This window comes from Myotis yumanensis, unplaced genomic scaffold (assembly GCF_028538775.1).
Source record: "Myotis yumanensis isolate MYYU_CA2020_CCGP unplaced genomic scaffold, mMyoYum1.0.hap1 SCAF_2, whole genome shotgun sequence".
NCBI lineage: Eukaryota > Metazoa > Chordata > Mammalia > Chiroptera > Vespertilionidae > Myotis > Myotis yumanensis.
Window position 1 is genome coordinate 40429288 of NW_027223753.1, and position 16577 is coordinate 40445864.

The 16577-nt window shown below is 43.5% G+C and overlaps 1 protein-coding gene and 1 pseudogene across 2 annotated transcripts in view; both read right to left on the bottom strand.

Moving 5' to 3' along the window:
• DAB1 (DAB adaptor protein 1) overlaps nucleotides 1–16577 on the bottom strand; it is a 1070166-nt gene that overhangs the window by 373426 nt on the left and 680163 nt on the right. The window lies entirely within an intron of this gene.
• On the bottom strand, nucleotides 5147–5291 carry LOC139004742 (small nucleolar RNA SNORA48; annotated as a pseudogene).

Below are 16577 nucleotides of genomic sequence, written 5' to 3' on the forward strand. Positions count from 1 at the left end.
GTGACTTTCCTAAGAGGAGAATTGGGGGAACCAAGAACACTTCCAAGACAGTACCATGAGTATCAATTGTATAGCATCTGCCACCTGCCAAGCACACATTTCCCACTTTGATTTTCCTTTGGGGTATCATCCTCTTATCCCAATTTTAGTTCATGTCCTTGGGTGGGGCTGACCTCACCGTCTGGCTCCATAGGTAGCCAATGGGCATGAATTCTACCTCCCAACCCTGACCATGGTGGCTGTTTCAGGAATGAGAACAAGTCTACTGAGAGCCAGCCCTACACCATCCTGTGAATCTATTGGACTGAAAGCTCTCTCCTCCTGCCAGGGTTGCTAAGCTAGCAGGAGGTACTCCTGTACTGTTGGTGGCCAGGTTTGTCCCTGCTTTGGGAGAGCTTTCTAACAAAGTCAACATAGAGAAAGTAGAGCTGGCTGAGCCCTCCACTCTAACCAGACCACACCTAGGCTTGGTTACATGAGCCAGGAAATTCCCTTTTAGACTGAAGTCATACTGAGCTAGATTCTTGTCACTATCAACCTGAAAAGTCCGCATAGAGTCAACAGTTTAAATGCAGACTTGTAACTTAACATGGTAGCAGGCATGGGAGACACCCTCTATTAACCCTCCATCAAAAGAAACAGGATGTCTATATAGAAAGGGAAAATACAATATCTTGAGACTATACACCAGAGGTTAAAAGGCCTGAAGTAAAAGCTAAATGTTCTATGGGTATCTGTATAAAAGACTAAGCGACCGTCCAACTGGTAGCTATGGCATGCAATGACCACCAGGGGGCAGGTGCTCCAACCAGTAGCTATGATGCACACTGACCACCAGGGGCCAGACTCTCAACACAGGAGCTGCTGAGCAGCGGTTCTCAGGTGTCTCACCCCGGAACCAGAGAGGAGGGAGCCCAATTCAGGGGTCTGTCACCTGGGAACTACCCTCTCAGAATCCGGGACCCCTTGGGGGATGTAGGAGAGCCAGTTTCAGCCCGATCCCTGCAGGCCAAGCTGAGGGACCCCATCTGTTGGAGGAACCTCGGTCACTTCACAGACGTCCATCAAGCCATGGGCGCCATCCCAGGTGCGGCCAGCTGGGGAGGGACAGGGGAGGTTGGCTCCAGGGTGTGTCCAGCCCATCTTGCCCAGTCCCACCTAGTCCTGCCCTGCCCCACTGGCCACCTTCTAATTAATTTTTTTTCCAATTTGCACGAATCCGTGCACCAGGGCACTAGTGTCTATATAAAAAACAAAATTGTAGCCTAAGTCTGCTCCACACTTCAAACCAGAGCACTATATGCCCATGCTGTCCAATATGTTAGCAACTAGCCACATGGGGCTATTTAAACTAAAGTTAAATAGTGTTAAATATTTTTATTCAGTTTGTTAGCACATGGATGACACTTAAAATGCTCAATAGCCATATGTGGCTAATTGGATAGTGACATAGAACATTCCCAAAAGTTCCAATGGAAAATGCCTGCAATATTCTGCCCATTCCAGATGTGGGATGTAGTCACTCTCCTCACCGAAATCAAGTTGCCGCAAAAGACTGATGAATGGAAATATTCATCAAAAATTATTTATAATAAAAAAATTAGCAACAACTTAAATATACAGGGAAAGAGTTAAATGATGATACAGGCATGTGATGAAATACTATATAATTGTTAAAAAGAACATTTAGGGAATGTTTTAAAAGAGATATGAGAACAATGTGAGTTGGGTTTTTTTTACAAAAATAGAAATAGTATATTGACTACATGAACTCCATAGAGATGTTTATATGTAATCCTACATAATAAAGAGGGAATATGAAAATTGACCATCACTTCATCACAAAGATGGCTGTGCCCACAGTGGAGGGGAGGTGGGGTTTCCGTAACACAAGATGGCTGTACCCACAGCGGAGGCCGAGTTCCCATAACGAGCCTTAATGAGCAATCAGCAGGGACCTGAGGCTGCACCCCTCCCCCACCCCCATGGGGCTTGATAGGGGACCTTAGGCCATGCCCCCCACCCTGGTGCCAGGACGGGGGACCTGAGGCCATGCCCCCGCCCAGTGGGGTTTGACGGGGGACCTCAAGGTGTGCCCCCCACCCTGGTGCTAGGCTGGGGGACCTCTGACTGCTCCCCCAACCCCGGCACCAGGCCAGGGGACGTCAGGTCATGGCTCCCATCTGGCAGGGCTTGACGGGGGACCTCAAGATGCGTTTCCCCTGCCCCAGTGCTAGGCCGGGGGACCTCAGACTGCTCCCCCCACCCCAGCACCAGGCCAGGGGACCTCAGGTCATGCCCCCCATCTGGCAGGGCTTGACGGGGGACCTCAAGATGCGTTCCCTCTGCCCCAGTGCTGGACCGTGGGACCTCAGCTGCTCCCATTGCCCCAGGCTGGGGGACCTGAGGCTGCACCCCCCTCCTGGTGGGGCTTGATGGGGGATCTGAGGCTGTGCCCCCTGCCTGGCAGGGCTTAACAGGGGACCTCAGGCCACGCTCCCCACCCAGCAGGGCTTGGCGGGGGACCTCAAGGTGTGCCCCCCACCCCAGCACCGGGGCAGGGGACCTGAGGCTGCACCCTCCCACCCGGCGGGACTTGATAAGGGTGGGACCAGCTGGGTCAGGATCTAGCCCAATGGGGGGGGAGGGCAACCAGGTCTGGGTCTCACACGATTTTGACTCTGGGTCCCGTGGGGCACCCCAGACTGACAGGAGGAAGATTTTCATATACATTTTACTAATTTTCTTTCATCTCTGACACTTCTATTATAGAGAAAGGGCAAATATCAATATTAAAATATTCCCTCTAATTAATCCCCTTTTAATTTGTACGCATTTCATGCACCAGGCCACTAGTCATAATATAAAATAGAAAAAGTAATCATAATAGCTCATTGTTAAAATGTGGTCTATGTGCCAAGGAATGTGTTCAATGCTTAATATGCATTATCTGGGTTAATAATCAAAATATCAAATACAATAGATAATATTTTGATTTCTCTTTTACAGATGAGAAAAATAAGACTTGCCAAGATTAAATCAATGGAAGAGCCTGGACTAAAACCGATGTTGGTCTGACTTCAAATCCTAGCCTCTTTATCTCTGCAAAACACTGACAGTGATGCCTCTAGGTAGAAATATTAGAAGTGACTTTTTCTCTCTTATACTTTTTTTGTACTTTCCAAATTCACTAAACAAAAGATTATTTTTTAAGGAAAAAAAATCTGAAAGAAAAATTCATTGCATTTGACTACAGCCACTGTTTGGTTAAAAGATGACTGCAGTAGGCAATGGATCCTTGCTGATAACGGGTTAATTATGAACACTGGGAGCTTTCAGATTCTGCTGGAGCCTCTGTTCAAATCTAATTTCTCAAAGTATATTGCTAGACACTAATGAAAACCCAAGGAGACATACGCACTCTGGAGATGTATAGCCAATGAATTTTCTGTTGTTTTTATAGTGAACAACTTTTTTATATCCTAACATTTTTACGCCAGCTATGAAAAAGATAAATAAATATTTATGACATCCACTCAATTCCACAATAACTACTAAGTTGCTCATGTGCTCACTCTGATTTGAAATGTGCATATTTTAGTGGCTGGGAGTCTCAACCCTAAATGAGAAAGGCACAGAACCCTGTCACTGACAGACCCTGAGAGGACTCGTTTGGCTCACTGCAGGGTCTGCCGCAGTAGCCGTACATAACCAGCTTAATTAAGGTGGCTGTAGATGCAGACAGAAACAAACCTCAGTGCTGTCCAGCAAACAGCTAAAAACACACCAGAATTGCCCGACACTGATTTTACTGTATTTCTACCCTGTATCAGAAGCATTTGATCAAGAACAACAAACAAGATGATTGTTGAAACACAAACATAAATGAGGACCGATTTCCACCATTTAACTGTCATACAGAAATTTTCCTTTACCAAAATTGGCCCAATTTACCACTTGGTATATTGACTGGACTTCCACCTGAGGGAGTTTATGTAATCATCATGTACTAATTATGAAGAGGTCAGAATTCACCAATGGATGTTTCCTGAGCTTTAAAAAAAATCCTACAGTCCAATTATTTTTAGTCTACAAATATATTTTGTTTGTTGTTTTAAATGATTTAGTGCCAAATTTTTACTTTTTTTTTCTTATTTTTCAATTACAGCTGACATTCAATATTATTTTATGTCAGTGCTAACTTTTTAAATAGAGGGATTTCGCCTTTAAAAAACAAGATGTCTAGCTTTTCTTGAAAAGGCTGAAGAACTGGCTACTTTGGTCCAGCATTCTCTCATTGCAACTCTCTGCTTACCCAGTGCTCCCCAGCTTGTCCTCCTGACTGTTCCATTCACACATGGCCCTTGTAGTTCTTATGCCTGGAGACACCATTACTGCACCACACCTGACACACACACATCCTGACTTCACCTAATTAAATATAACCATAGTTGTCCTTAGACTGCCTTTTGACCCAAGTCAATGGAAGAATCAAGGAAGTACAGAGAAGGTGACACTAGGGAAAGGCTACTTCACCCAATCACAGTCTCAGGTGAACAATTGGTGACAAGGTGCTCCATGAACTGGCCCCGTTTACCTTTCCACCCTCACTTTCCTTGGTTCCTGCCATCCCGCCCCTTTGTGATCCACTCATAATCACTGACTTAGGGCTCCCCCCACACAGAAGTGCCCACCTTTGTCGTAGTCCCCTGACCTAGAGCATGCCTCCTTCACCCATTTTGTGTCTTTCCCAGTAGACTGTACACCAAGCATGTCAAACTCAAAGGCTAACACGGGCCAAAATAAATGAGGCATGCGGCCCGCGGGCCATGAGTTGACATGCTTGCTGTACACACTAGATGAGCAACTGTAGTTTCTGTCACCCTCACCCTGTAAGCCCATCACAATACTTAGAACACGTTTATTGCATAAAAGACTCACAAGCAAATTTCAAGTCTCTTCAAAATATTTAACTTAGATGCTGACCCTTCCTTACCCTGGCAAAATTCATCTGTCTTATTTTTTATCTCAGCTAATATTTTTTTGGTTACACTTAGCCACCATATTATTACCTATTCATTTGTGCTTCTCAGACTAATTCTGAGTTGTAAGGTGAGAGCCTGTGTCTTTCTTTTTTTTTTTTTTTTTATGTGCCTCAGGCATGAAACAGCTCTGGCCACCGACACAGGCATCAAGCTAGGATGAACTAAGGACTGTACATCTGCTTTGCCACTGATTGATATAAGAGCAACACCGCCAATCAGGTGTCTCCATGCCCACTGCCAGGGGGTAGCCTGTGTCTTTTTAATGGCTATCACCATGGAGCCCACCCCTGTGCCGGTATCAATACATGCTGAGTAAATGGATGAGATGATACAGCACAAAGTCCTTTCCCATAAATCATTACTCCTTGTAACAGGCAGGGAGGCACCATGATCCTCTTCACTGCCGTCATCTTCAGCATCACAATCATCATTGCTGCCAGCACCACCATCTCCATTAGACAGAGCAGAAACCCAGTGCACGTGGGTGGCTTCACACCAAGGAGCCAGGTCCACATGCAGGCCTCTGTGTCTAACGTAGCTGCAGTGCAGCCAGGGGGATGGGAAGGATTTGCACTCTGATGACCATGATTATTCTACATGCTGCTGCCTACTCTTTCACACACGCCCAATCTATATAATAAAAGCCTAAGTAAATGTTACGGCGGAACAACCAGAATGACCGGTAGCTATGATGCGCACTGACCACCAGGGGGCAGACGCTCAATGCAGGAGTTTCCCCCTGGTGGTCAGTGCGCTCCCATAGGGAGAGCACTGCTCAGCCGGAAGCCCGGCTCACGCTGGCGAGTGCAGCGGTGGTGGCAGGAGCCTCTCCCACCTCCAGCAGCACTAAGGAGCAGTGAGCCGAGCGGTAAGGAGCAGAAGCAGGTGTGCAGTAAGGAGTGAGGGCTCCCAGACTGTGAGAGGGATGTCCCCCTGCTGGCTTAGGCCTGCTCCCCACCAGGCCTAAGCTGGCAGGCAGACATCCCATCCCCTGAGGGGTCCCGGACTGAGAGAGGGCACAGGTCAGGGTGAGGGATGCACCCCCAATGCACGAATTTTGTGCACTGGGCCTCTAGTTTAAAAATAAAATAAACAGCTTGTTTAATCATGCCCAAGACACAGTCCTCATCACATCAGCAACCTGTAATGCACCTGGAAGGTAGCTAGCTGAATAATATATGCGCAATTCAATTCCAGTGATGGTGTGCCTGACGTCTGTACCTACAGAACATATCTCACCTCTTCTTTCTCTGGAGTTTTCTATAAGTTATGGATTAATAAACTTTCCCTAAGAATGCAGCTCTATTAATCTTTCAAAATATTCAGAAAAAGAAAATATTTTATTATGCCCATCTGAAGTGAATTATGATCAATCAAGTCCCCTGTGTGCTGACAAGAAATAAACTTGCTTTCTGCAGCAAATTGTGTGTGGTGTTGGTGGCTCTTTCCCCTCCCGTCAGATGAGTAGTAAACAAAATATCAAACTGTATGCTGACCTGGGAAGACAAGAGAGGCCACCAAGGTCACAGCAAACCATGACCCAGTTTCTGAAGAAAAGGAAAATTAGCACAAGGTGGCATTAGTTCAAGATCTTCCTCTTAAAGCTGAAACACACACACACACACACACACACACACACACATACACACACACACACACTCACACACACAGAAAAAAACCACACAGAGAGTGAAGGTCATTTAAGTCTGAATTGTCTTCATTATATGAAGCATGTCCTTTTCACAGGGAAGAAGGAGCTGTATGACTTCCTGCAGTTTGTTTCCCTTGCCTGCAGGTGGAGGGTGAAGCAGAAAGAACTGCTACTTGTGCCATGTCAGTGTGCACCAGGCACAGTTCTAATAGCGTTGCAGGTGTTACTTCTTTTGATTTATGAAACAACCCTATAAGAACTCACGTTTCCAACTGAGGCTTGGAGTAGTTAAGGGTCTTGCCCATGGCTTCAGAGCTAGTTATTGGCCAAACCAAGCCTTGGTTTGACCATCCGTTAAGTGGGGATAATAATGGCCATCTTGTCTATCTGACAGGATTATCCTGAAGACCAAAGGAGAAAATATCTGAATAGTGTGTACCCGCGTGCACACACACACAAAATACTACGGAAATATATGACTGGGGTGCAGATCCACCTATGTGCGCACCTGCTGGCTTCCTTTATTCCATCTAAATGTCAAGTATTTAAATGTTTGAACGTAACCAAAGAATCAGACCTAAAACAGCATTCACTGCAAATGGGAAATAATTGGTTCCAGCTCCACTATTAACCCCTTAGTGTCCCTATGGCACGTGTGCCAGGCCTCCTACCTAAGCAAGGTCTCCTCTTCCACAGAATGAGTGGGCTGTCCTGTTCTGCCAGGCTCCAGGGGCCAACCCGGCTCAGCCCTCCATGATTCCAGAGAGGCACCGTCATCCTTAGCATCACTATCATCACTGCTGCCAGCATCACCATCTCCATTAGAGCAGAAACCCATGCACAGGCAGCTTCTTGCCAGGAGCTGCGGTCCTGGCCTTATAACTGCATGTTTATAGGGCCATGTTTCCATTCATTCTCCCTCGGTCAGGTTAAAACACAGGTTCACAATCCCCTATTCAAATCCTCTGGGTCAGATGTGTTAAGAACACAGATTTTATTTTGCATTTTAGAAAGGCAGCATATCCTATGCCATACACTTACCTTTTATAATATCCCTTCATGGGTTTGGGGTGGCACCCTGCAATCAAATTCATTAATGTTTCCTGAGCTATATGTCTGACTTTTCGCACTCAGAGAGATCAGTAGAGATTATAAGTAGCTTCATGGCAGTTCAGGAGAGGTCAGGTTTGGCCACTAAATGGGTTAAGAAAAAAACAACAAACACACACCAAGTTTTCAGAGGCTTTTAGATATTGGAATTGCAGAAAAGGGACTCTATGGTCCTCCTCCTAATGTACCACTCACCAGGCACCCAACGCTGAGATGGCTCACCCTGGTGATAGAGATGCAACTGCCAGCAGAGCCATTCTCAGCTTTTTGCAGAGTGGGATGGGAAGGGTGGGGGCAGAGGGCAGAGGAGGAGTAAGTGTTTCACCTCCTTGCGTCCCTTTAGCTCTGCAATATTAACCACTTCTGTCAGAGATTCCTTTTCCTGGCATATGAACTAGTCCTTTGCCTCTTTGCCTCCCGTCCTATCTCCTGCTCTGTTGAGTGTAGCAAGAAGCTGATCCCAACTACATTTCCCAGGCTCCCTGGCCAATGGCTTCCAGTTAGATTCACTGAATGGGAAAGACTGGCAGGAGACACGAAGGAGAGGGAAGGAGAAGCTAAGGTCTCTCTCTCCCTTCCCTCTCTTTCTGCTTCAAGGCAGCATCCCCAGAACTGGCCAAGTCTCTACCAAGGTGCCAGCCCACCCCTGTGGGTGCCTGGTCCTACCATGCAGCCTCTACTAAGCTCTCAACAGCCCAGCTCCTGGGCTCTGTTAACACCTTCCCTTTTACTCCCCCCACCCAGCTCCCCAACCTAGTGCCTGTAGGTCTGGGAGCAGGTGGGCTAGTCTTGGTTCTTTGTTTTGTTGTCACTCTTACTAGTACTTTCAGCTCTTCCAACACCTCATAACTAGTTCCCTGCATTAAATTCCTCCCATTGAGCGGCCTGGTATGTGTCTTCTGAGTAGACTCTCACTGATACCGTGTATATCATCAAAAGTATATCATTCAGTTCTGCTTGGGAGTCATGGTGGGCTGATTTGGGTTTGGGTGTGTTCAGGGATAACATAGAGAGGGATAACACTCCTGACATACACTGCTTGGCAGAGTCTCCTCTTTAGGATGTCATTTTTAAATCAGCTGCCGACACTCCACTACGTAAGAATCACCCACATAAAATACTTATGCTAGTAGAGCATCTGACAAGAACTACAAAGTCTACCTCCTGCCCATTCCCCACATATTTCCTCCTGCACTGAAAGGTGCCTGTGAGAAAGAGGGGGATACAGCACATCCTAGTGACTGTAAGATCAAGCATAAACCTTGAGGCTGAGAACCCTTTTGTTGTTGATTTGTTTTGATAAAACTGGAAGGGAAATAGGAAGAAAGGAAAGGAGGAGAGGGAAGGAAGACAGGACAAAAAAGGCACCATTTGGGAATAAATGGACCTAAAAACGTGTCCCAAAAGGAAATGTTTAAAATTACAACAGACAGCACTGATTTCGTTTCCATAGGCTCAAAATAGTTCTCTATAAGGACGCTTTTACCTCCACTGCAAAGAAACTCTGGTGGGCTTTAAAAACTAAAGGCGGTAAGTATTTAAGGTAAACTGCCTCAAAAAGCAAGCATATGGGGCATGAAGGACAAGTCTATAGTACCCTTGAGGAACTCGCAATCTGTAGAGGAGCCCACAGTAACAGAACAATTGAGGGTGTAATGAAGTGTAGTGTTTTAATAGAGACGGGGCTCAAGACACCTGAGAAAGATACCCATGCCTGGGAGAGGCAGGCAGAGGGAAGCAGCCAACTTAGACTGAGCCTATGTTGAATGATATTCATTTATTTTTTTAAAGAGGGCAATGTTAGTCCAGTATTCAACCCCCTTCTCCCAGCCTTATTGATTTATGGCTACTGAATCCAGACTTTGCTCTCCGCTGCTACACTTGGAGCAGTCAAATGTGTACAGAATGGTATCTGACCCCATAGCTATGAACCCACATATACAGCAAAGAGAAAAAATATATATAGTGTCATCAAATTAACCAATGTTCTATCCTCTAATCATGCTTTCTATAAGAGACCCACTTTTGTATCAACCTAAACTAGTATGGGATGTGTTAGCTTCATTCCAGAAAAGACAATGAAATGCACTGATTGTGGGATATGAGAGAAGAGGGCAGAGATATGGCACTTGATAATTTGAAATTTTATCAATATTCATGTCATAGGGGCAACTTTTGGATAGAAGTGGATATCCTAAAATATAAAAATTATTTAAATGAGAATGAAAAAGGGCATAAGGAATGAGAGAGAAAGGAAAGGAGGAAAGGGGAGGGGAAAGAAGAGAAGAGAGGCAAAGTGACAAATAATAATCAACAACAACACATGGGCCATAATCCAACACCTCTCCCATTATACCTTTTTTATAATTTTTATGCATAATGGTATTTCCTCCAATGAAAAGTGGTTCCAGTATTTCAGTATAATATCATCATAACATATTTGAGGATTTTAAGTCAACATGGGATGGAAAGAGCATTGATATGGGTGCAAAAAGACCTGGGCCTCTGGTTCAGCTCAGCCTGATGACTTGGCCACATCTTCCATCTCTCCAGATCTGTGGCTCCCCATCTGAAAGTGGGAATAATGTTTACTGACCTGAGATAGCCCTGCAAAGTCAAATTAGACTGTAGCTAGCAGCCAAATTGCATCTCTCAGGCTGCCAGATGACTATGGCCTGCCCGCAATGCCAGACCAGCCTGTCTGGGTGCCATACTCTGGCCCCTAGGCCCCAGCTCATGTTACTCACCCCAGACAGGTATCTAACCAGGGAAGGCCTGTGCCATCCTGCACACATCCCCTTGCTCTCCAGGGGAAAATCAGAGATGCCTTTCAAAGACTTCTGCCCATTGAACAAGGTAACTGGCTGCTACTTCGACTGATCGCCCCCTCACTAGCCTCCTTTGTCACTTCCGCACTCCCACGGGCCCACTGGGACAAAGGACGTCATCCCCTGCACTGTCAGTCTCTAAAGGATGGAAGTGATCAGCGGTGCTAAGCTACCCACAGCCTTCCCCTTGAGGCTGTTCTGGGTATCAAATGAGAACTTGTAAGGCACCCATGCTTAGTAAGCACTCAAGCCCCAGTTTCAGTCCTCCCTAACGCCCACCATCCAGATTAAGAAATGCAGGTGGAATGTGAAGAAAAATAAGATAAATAGAAAATATAATTTTAAAAGATAGCATGTATGATAGCATCTGAAAATATATAAAGTACCTAGAAATAAATCTAACAAAAGTACAGACCTTTATGAAGAAAACTATAATGTGTACTGAAAGACAGTTATAAATAAGAGCTCAATAAATAGAGGTATTTATGAGTAAGCATACTCAATATAATAATGATGTCATTCTTCCTAAATTAATCCCTAAAATCAATGTTAACTTCAATCAAATCTCAAGAGTATTGTTGTGTAATTTTAAAAGATGATCATAAAATGTATATGGAAGACAAATGGGCATTATGGGGGATTGTCCTGCCAAATACAAGGCTTAATATACAGCTGTAATAATAAAGAAGCATGATTTGGGCAAAAGAGTGGACAAAATATATGCCTAGAAACTCTCCTAAATGTCAGGATGATTTTTTTCCCATATGGAAGAAAATTAGAACATATTCCTACCTCACACCACACACACAATGCACTCATGCACACTCACACACAAGCACACTCTCTCACACACACTCCACATGGATTATAGATCCTAACTGTGAAAGGCAAAACAATAAAGCGTTTAGAAGATAATAAAAAAGAATATCTTTATGACATCGAGGTTAAAGAAAAGGCTTTCTTAAACAAGACATAAAAATTACTAACCATAAAAGAAAGATTGATAAATTCAACTACATTAAAATTAGGAAGTTAGATAGCAGAAGGTTGGCAGGAATCCAACTTCTATGGTGTCTATAAATCTATTCAGCTTCCCAAAGGAATAAATTACAGTAACCTTTTTTGCATTCATTTGAATTACGTTCTAACAATACGTGCCATAGCTCCGATTCTGCATATGGTTGGCCCATCTCTGACTTCATCCACAATTGGGTTATTGGCATTTATGGTTTCACTTGAGTATATTTGAACGGCTGTGTTTTATATTTAGAACTTCTGTGAGCATGCATGCAATAGTGCTCAGAATGGGTCCCACGATTCAAGACAAGCACCAGCGCATGTCATTGTCAGTATGTGGGCATCACTGGGCAATCACAAGGGTACGGCCTTGCATGGTTTCCCTTCCTTGCCCTCTGTGCCGTGTTTGCATCCTTTATGATCACTCACACCCCACATTAACTCTCATTCTGCTACCTGCTGGATTTTACCACTACTCCTTCCAAAACTACTAGGAGAAATTGGTACCAGTGCAACCAAAGGCAGAAACCCTAAGGGTAGATTCTCTGCCATGATCAACTTCAATCCTGTGGGAAAAGCTAATTTGCTCTGTCCCATAATGACCATGATTTAGTACAAAACCCTCTCCAAGTGAGCCTGGAAGTCTTCCACTTTCTTTCCCCTCTCATTCTTTCGACCCTGCAGCCCTCAGCAACATTCTAACGTCCATTCTACATGTTGACGTGTATACAGTGATATATGATAGGGTAGGAAAATAGAAAAGGAAAATGTCAACCAAATAGGACATATGTTTCATATTATGTGACCCTTTCCAAGAGGATGTCCCTCATATATGTCAAGAGAAATACTTGTGTTGGAATGAGAGTGCCTAATTGTAACATTCTGTCACTAATAGTAAGTTATTTCTCAGGGACCCTAAGGATAGGACCCCCAAAGTATTTAGTGTCCAGGTGCTGAGTAATTAATTAGCATTGTAATTTACAAGTTTCCTTTTTGATGGAAAGCATTTATATTTATCATGTTTTTCTGTAATGGAAGTAGATACCTCCACTGAATCAGCCATTTAACAGGACAGATTTGGGTAAGCAGTTATTGCCAATGATTCTAAAGATGTCAAGAAAACACTGCCATAACTTTCAATAGATGACTGTTACTATTCATTTCCAAATCCAGATTACAAAATAAAGAACTGCAACAAAACAATATGTTTTCTAGATCGTTGATCGCAACGCATTTCAATACTGTCAATGGAAAACAATTTACCCCAATCTCTTTATCTACATGAACTTAATGAACCACATCAGACTACACACATTTAATTCATTGCAATCCAGCAGAAACTTGTTGAGTATCAACTACATTTCGGGAACTGTTGTTCAAAGGAGAAGCTACATTTCCTTCCCCTAAAGAACTTATAAATGTCCTTTTTTATTGGATACAAAACTGTTTTTTATTATCTCTGTTGTGGTGAGCTTTAAACTGGATGAGAAGTCAATGGAATTCTTTGTAAGTGTGTCCTTCTGAAAAGCATATTCAAAAGAACTATATGGAATGACAAACATCACATTTAGGATAGGAGTTAACTCTGGCAGGAGTGAAAGATATGATCAGGGAAAGGGTACTAAACGGCTTCAATTGTATGGCTTTATTTTTTAAGCTGAGTTGTAGGTACAGAGTTGTTGTTTTTTGTTTTTTACAGTATTGTTGTTTATATTCTTTGTATGTGTTAATATACTATACTATATTTCAAATCACACATTACTTTCATGATAAAATTAATTAATTGCTGTTTCTAAGAAACATAAGTGATTACCTACAAACATTTTCTCTAATCTATCTCATAAGACACTGAAGTGGCTCCTTGAAATCAAAGGCTCTATGGCAAATAAGTTTGGAAACTTCTTTTTTTTAATGCTTTTATTGATTTTTTTTAGATAAAGAGAGGAAGGGCCAGGGATAGAGAAATAGAAACAACAATGATGAGAATCATCCGGTGCCTTCTCCACACCCCCTACTGGGGATTGAGCCCAAAACCCAAGCATGTGCCCTGACCAGGAATGGAACCAGTGACCTCTTGGTTCCTGGGTTGATGCTCAATCCCTAAGCAAGAGTCTCTTGGAGGACACTCGTGCTCCCAGGAACATAGTTTTGGGAAATGCTCTATAAAATCACCCATTTTAACCACATATTCTATATGACAACCACACACAGCTATGCCCACCTCCAAACAAACAATGAACTTTCATGCCCACCTGTCTTTACCCATGTAATTCTTTCAGTCTGGAATGCCTTTGATCCCTGAGAAACTTCTGGTTCCCCTTTAGCTTCCAGCTGAAATGCAATCTCTTCAGTGATAACTTCCCCACCCTTTCCTTTCTCCAGGTGGAACAAATTACTCCTCTGGAACCTTCCAATGCTGAACAGATATTTTTCTGTACCACATCTCACACTGGAGCAGTTATTTATGCCGGAGGCCAGGTGCCTGGATGGCAGAGACTGCACCTTTGCATTTTGGCACTGCTCACAATGCCTAGCACAGAGCCACAGCAGGCACACAGTAGGTGCTCAGTAAATATGTGTTGAATGGACATAGAAGTGATGTCTATGAGGATGACTGGCTTCCTCAAATTCCCAGTTCCTCTCAATACATATTCATAACTTTTTAGTCTTTATTGTTAATTGTGGCACTAAGAAGAAACAAACACACACAAGGACTGAAAGAGAAACAAACTGTGAGGCAGAAACAGGAGAGCCAAGGAAGAGAAAGGACTGGCCTAATGGATGGTTAGTGAACCTATAAATCATGCATCCAGCAAGAAACAGAGAGGATGACCAACAAAGAGAGTCAGAAATTGGCATGAAGCTTGCAACCAATACATTGGATTGGTAACTTTACAAGATTCATGGCAAGCAGGCAACACAGCTGACTTGGGTTCACTCTGAATGTGTCACCTCCATCTGAGAGGGCCCTCCTCTCATTTTTATCGCTTACAAACATCTTCGCCACCACAGAACTTTTATCATTTTAACTTTGAGTTTTTCTGTTCAGCAGAATTTTATTTGTTTTCCTTTTTCTTTATGAGAATCCCCCACTGGCACTGTAGATTGGTTGTGTGTCAGGTTCAAATAAAATAAAATAATAATAATAATGATAATAAAAGCAAGCTGGCAATTTCTTTCCAAAAGAATATGCTGCATATTTCATGAACTAGAAGCCAGAGGAGTTTTGTGACTCCTGAACCAAAACCTTTCCACATCTGAGGACTAAATGGAATATACAAAGAGCATCTCACAGGAAAGGAAACCTGATCATTTGTGCTCCAACCTAAGGGAAGTGTTCAAGTGATTCATTGACTTAATGTTTATTTTTTTAACACAGCTTCCTATCTTGCATAGACTGTATATAAATGTATTGCCAGAGGAGCGGTTTCCTTTTCCTACTGGATACTCTTATTTATTTATGTATTTATTTATTTATTTTTCAGAACAGAACATCCGGCTGGCTCCTGCTCTTAGCCTGGCACTACCTCCACACTTGCACGTTCTACTTATATTTTCAACCACTTCTCTGTCCTGGTATAAGAGGCAATCCGGTCCTGAGGAAGGAGCAGTGGACAAAGAGTCCAATAATTCTGGGTTCTGACAGTGCCTCTCAGGTGTGAAGTTAGGTATCTCCCCAAGCCTGGTTTGTTTTCCAATCCATAAATTGGGAGAGATGACTATTCTGCTTCTAAAATTCAACCAAATAGTCATTTTATTTCCCTGAAAGTAATTGCTGAAAAGTGCAATGGTATGGAGATGTTAGCATTATGTGTACATCAAAATTCTCTTCACTAAGAGGGAAGATGTTCAGGAAATATTTCCAGCATGCTAAACAAAACTTCTGCCTGAAATGCTGAAATATATCTCTTACACTGCACCCAGTGGGTAGCAAAAAAAAAAAAAAAAGAATAAAAAGAAGAAAAAAGATACTATTGGAATACTTAAGGCCCAGGATATCAATTACAAATAGAAAACATTTTAACGGAGAAGGATTTATCTCATTTGAAGGATAATATTAATAGCTAAATAAAATTACATGCTAGGTACTATTCTAAGCACTTTGTGTTAAGTCCTATAATCCATACAACAATCTTATATGGCAGGTGCTGTTATCCTATATAATAAAAGCCTAATATGCAAATTGTCCCCTCCAACTGGGAGTTCTGCTGGGAGTTCGACCGCTTGCTATGACGTATGCTGACCACCAGGGGGCGACGCAGAACATAGCGGGTGTTGGTGATGCGGCACTGGCCCCAATGACAGTGGGACCAGTGTGGGATGGTGGAGCAGGTAAGTGGGCAATGCCAGGCCAAGGCAGGTGCAAGCCACTGGTCAGAGGGCAGGGTCCCGATGCCACACCCATCTGATCTCAGGACAATCGAAACTGGTGGTGCAGGGGGGTGGGGGTGGCGCCGCTGCCCTGCTCCCTCAGGACCACACAGCTGGCAGGGCTGGGGGAGCTGAGGTCTGAACCCAGCAGTCGAGCACCCATGTCCAGACATCTAAACACCTGTCACACCACTACTTCCAATTAAATTTTACAACTCCCCTGGGAGATGGCTGAAGTCACCTCCCCACTCAGAGGCAGCATAATACAGTGATTAGGGCAGCTTTAAACCAGAATGCTTGGATTCAAATCCTAGTTCTATACCTTCCCAGCTGTGTTGGTAACCTTGGGCCAGTTACCAACTCTCTGTTTCCTTATCAATCAAATGGAAATGAGAATACAAGTATTTACTTCCTAGGGTTATTTAAAGAATAAATTACTAGAGGTGGGGCTATAAGAGGTCAGTGGAAGAAAGGGGACATATGTCATATGTAATACTTCAACAATAAATATTAAAAAAAAAAAAAAAGAATTTTCCATCCGACATGGCTCAGTGG